Raw genomic sequence first — 4,867 nt, 5'->3', positions numbered from 1 at the left:
TCAATTTCCTCCTTGTCCTTCTGGATTTGAACAGCCCTGTCCTTAACATTCTCCTTTTCCCTCTTTGTCTCTTCCATGAGGTTGTCTAGATTCTCTGACCGTGTCTGTAAATCATTCTTGATCTTTTCAATCTCATCCTTCTCATCCTGTATCTTTTGTTTGTTCTCCTCTATTTCCTGTCTTTGTTTTCCTATTTCAGACTTCATGGATTCCAACTCATCCCTCTCTATCATTGCCAGCCTGTTGGTTTGTTCCAGGTCCTCTTTCTCTTTATGTATGTCATGACCTGCAACTTCTTCCATGCCCCTTTTGAGCTGTTCCTCCAAGCTGTCTTCCATGGGCTCTGTCTGTGTGTTTACTTCAGCCTTCATCACATCCTTCTTCACCATAGATGTTGGTTCCATGACTTTACCCACCTCCTCCCTTTGTTTTTGCAAGGCAGCATTCCTCTCATCTAGTTGATTCTTTTCCACAAATATATATTTTCTCATCTCATCATGTTCTACTTTCTGTCTGTCTAGATCAGCTTGGATGTTTTCCAACTCTGCTTTTTTGACATTTAGCTCCTCCATTTGGGTTGCAATGTCCTCTCGCTGTAATTGTATTTCAGCATTGATCTGCTCTAGGTTGTCTTTCGTCTTCTTAATATCCTCCTTCATACTTTGCTCTTCCTCTTTCAATTCAACCATCCTCTTGTCTGCTTCATCTCTTTCTCTCTCAATCTCAGCCCTTTTCTGTTCCAAATCACCAACATCAATTGCTATCTTGTCCTTGGTTTTTTCCATCTCAATCTTCATTTCCTCCAAATAACGTTTCTCGCTTGATATCACATCCTTCATGTTTTCTGTCTCTTGTTTCTCTGTCTCAATCTCAGCTTTCATCAATTCCATATCAGTCTTCTTTGTCTTGATATCCTCAACAACACTTTCAATTACCTCTTTCTCCTTCTGGATTTGGACAGCCATGTTGTCAAGATTCTCCTTTTCTGTCTGGGTCTCCTCCATTATTTTGTCTAGATTCTCTGACCTTCTCCGTAACTCCATCTTGATCTGTTCCACCTCATCCTTCTCATCTTGTATCTTTTGTTTGTCTTTTTCTATTCCCTCTCTTTGGGTTTGCATTTCAGACACTTGTAATTCCAACTCATCCCGACCTTTCATTGCCAATTGTGTAATTTTTTCGAGGTCCGCCTTTTCAATTTGTATGTTATGTTTTAGACGTTCAAGTTCTTCTCTGTCATGTTTCAGAGTTTCCATCAGATTGTCTTCCATTTGATCTTTCTGTTCCTCTATTTCAGCCTTTATCCTCATCACATCCTCCTTCTCCCGCTTTGTCATTTCAATGATGGCTTCCACCTCCTCCGTTTGTTTTTGCATGCCAGCAAGCTTCTCTTCCAGTTCATTCTTTTCCATGATTATAGCATTTTGCTTTTCGTCCATCTGTTCTTTTTGTCTGTCGATGTCCATTTGAATGTTTTCCAACTCTTCTTTTTTGACATTTAACTCTTCCATTTGGGTTGCAATATAATATCTTTGTAGTTGTATTTCGGCATTAATCTGCTCTAAATTTTCTTTCAACTTCCCAATAGTCTCTTTCATATTCTGCTCTTCCTCTTTCAGTGCAGCCATCTCATTTTTGACTCCATCTTCTTCTCCTTCTAACTCAACCTTTCTTTGTTCCAGCTTACCAACATCAATTTCTATCATGTCCTTGGTGTTATGCAGTTCTAGTATTTCTTTTTCCATCTGCATCTTAATTTGTTCCAAGTCATGTTTCTCCTTTGATATCATGTCCTTCAGGTTTTCTGTTTCTTGTTTCTCTGTCTTTATCTCAGCTTTCATCATTTCCAGTTCAGCTTTCTTTGTCTTGGTATCCTCAATAACATGTTCAATTTCCTCCTTGTCCTTCTGGATTTGAACAGCCCTGTCCTTAACATTCTCCTTTTCCCTCTTTGTCTCTTCCATGAGGTTGTCTAGATTCTCTGACCGTGTCTGTAAATCATTCTTGATCTTTTCAATCTCATCCTTCTCATCCTGTATCTTTTGTTTGTTCTCCTCTATTTCCTGTCTTTGTTTTCCTATTTCAGACTTCATGGATTCCAACTCATCCCTCTCTATCATTGCCAGCCTGTTGGTTTGTTCCAGGTCCTCTTTCTCTTTATGAATGTCATGACCTACAACTTCTTCCGTGGCCCTTTTGAGCTGTTCCTCCAAGCTGTCTTCCATGGGCTCTGTCTGTGTGTTTACTTCAGCCTTCATCACATCCTTCTTCACCATAGCTGTTGGTTCCATGACTTTACCCACCTCCTCCCTTTGTTTTTGCAAGGCAGCATTCCTCTCATCTAGTTGATTATTTTCCACAAATATATATTTTCTCATCTCATCATGTTCTACTTTCTGTCTGTCTAGATCAGCTTGGATGTTTTCCAACTCTGCTTTTTTGACATTTAGCTCCTCCATTTGGGTTGCAATGTCCTCTCGCTGTAATTGTATTTCAGCATTGATCTGCTCTAGGTTGTCTTTCGTCTTCTTAATATCCTCCTTCATACTTTGCTCTTCCTCTTTCAATTCAACCATCCTCTTGTCTGCTTCATCTCTTTCTCTCTCAATCTCAGCCCTTTTCTGTTCCAAATCACCAACATCGATTGCTATCTTGTCCTTGGTTTTTTCCATCTCAATCTTCATTTGCTCCAAATAACGTTTCTCGCTTGATATCACATCCTTCATGTTTTCTGTCTCTTGTTTCTCTGTCTCAATCTCAGCTTTCATCAATTCCATATCAGTCTTCTTTGTCTTGATATCCTCAACAACACTTTCAATTACCTCTTTCTCCTTCTGGATTTGGACAGCCATGTTGTCAACATTCTCCTTTTCTGTCTGGGTCTCCTCCATTATTTTGTCTAGATTCTCTGACCTTCTCCGTAACTCCATCTTGATCTTTTCAATCTCATCCTTCTCATCCTGTATCTTTTGTTTGTTCTCCTCTATTTCCTGTCTTTGTTTTCCTATTTCAGACTTCATGGATTCCAACTCATCCCTCTCTATCATTGCCAGCCTGTTGGTTTGTTCCAGGTCCTCTTTCTCTTTATGTATGTCATGACCTGCAACTTCTTCCATGCCCCTTTTGAGCTGTTCCTCCAAGCTGTCTTCCATGGGCTCTGTCTGTGTGTTTACTTCAGCCTTCATCACATCTTTCTTCACCATAGCTGTTGGTTCCATGACTTTACCCACCTCCTCCCTTTGTTTTTGCAAGGCAGCAATCCTCTCATCTAGTTGATTCTTTTCCACAAATATATATTTTCTCATCTCATTATGTTCTACTTTCTGTCTATCTAGATCAGCTTGGATGTTTTCCAACTCTGCTTTTTTGACATTTAGCTCCTCCATTTGGGTTGCAATGTCCTCTCGCTGTAATTGTATTTCAGCATTGATCTGCTCTAGGTTGTCTTTCGTCTTCTTATTATCCTCCTTCATACTTTGCTCTTCCTCTTTCAATTCAACCATCTTCTTGTCTGCTTCATCTCTTTCTCTCTCAATCTCAGCCTTTTTCTGTTCCAAATCACCAACATCGATTGCTATCTTGTCCTTGGTTTTTTCCATCTCAATCTTCATTTGCTCCAAATAACGTTTCTCGCTTGATATCACATCCTTCATGTTTTCTGTCTCTTGTTTCTCTGTCTCAATCTCAGCTTTCATCAATTCCATATCAGTCTTCTTTGTCTTGATATCCTCAACAACACTTTCAATTACCTCTTTCTCCTTCTGGATTTGGACAGCCATGTTGTCAAGATTCTCCTTTTCTGTCTTGGTCTCCTCCATTATTTTGTCTAGATTCTCTGACCTTCTCCGTAACTCCATCTTGATCTGTTCCACCTCATCCTTCTCATCTTGTATCTTTTGTTTGTCTTTTTCTATTCCCTCTCTTTGGGTTTGCATTTTAGACACTTGTAATTCGAACTCATCCCGACCTTTCATTGCCAATTGTGTAATTTCTTCGAGGTCCGCCTTTTCAATTTGTATGTTATGTTTTAGACGTTCAAGTTCTTCTCTGTCATGTTTCAGAGTTTCCATCAGATTGTCTTCCATTTGATCTTTCTGTTCCTCTATTTCAGCCTTTATCCTCATCACATCCTCCTTCTCCCGCTTTGTCATTTCAATGATGGCTTCCAACTCCTCCGTTTGTTTTTGCATGCCAGCAAGCTTCTCTTCCATTTCATTCTTTTCCATGATTATAGCATTTTGCGTTTCGTCCATCTGTTCTTTTTGTCTGTCGATGTCCATTTGAATGTTTTCCAACTCTGCTTTTTTGACATTTAGCTCCTCCATTTGGGTTGCAATGTCCTCTCGCTGTAATTGTATTTCAGCATTGATCTGCTCTAGGTTGTCTTTCGTCTTCTTATTATCCTCCTTCATACTTTGCTCTTCCTCTTTCAATTCAACCATCTTCTTGTCTGCTTCATCTCTTTCTCTCTCAATCTCAGCCTTTTTCTGTTCCAAATCACCAACATCGATTGCTATCTTGTCCTTGGTTTTTTCCATCTCAATCTTCATTTGCTCCAAATAACGTTTCTCGCTTGATATCACATCCTTCATGTTTTCTGTCTCTTGTTTCTCTGTCTCAATCTCAGCTTTCATCAATTCCATATCAGTCTTCTTTGTCTTGATATCCTCAACAACACTTTCAATTACCTCTTTCTCCTTCTGGATTTGGACAGCCATGTTGTCAAGATTCTCCTTTTCTGTCTTGGTCTCCTCCATTATTTTGTCTAGATTCTCTGACCTTCTCCGTAACTCCATCTTGATCTGTTCCACCTCATCCTTCTCATCTTGTATCTTTTGTTCGTCTTTTTCTATTCCCTCTCTTTGGG

Source organism: Coregonus lavaretus (assembly GCF_964263955.1).
Source record: "Coregonus lavaretus genome assembly, chromosome: 7".
NCBI classification, from domain to species: domain Eukaryota; kingdom Metazoa; phylum Chordata; class Actinopteri; order Salmoniformes; family Salmonidae; genus Coregonus; species Coregonus lavaretus.
This window is presented reverse-complemented; position numbering follows the sequence as displayed.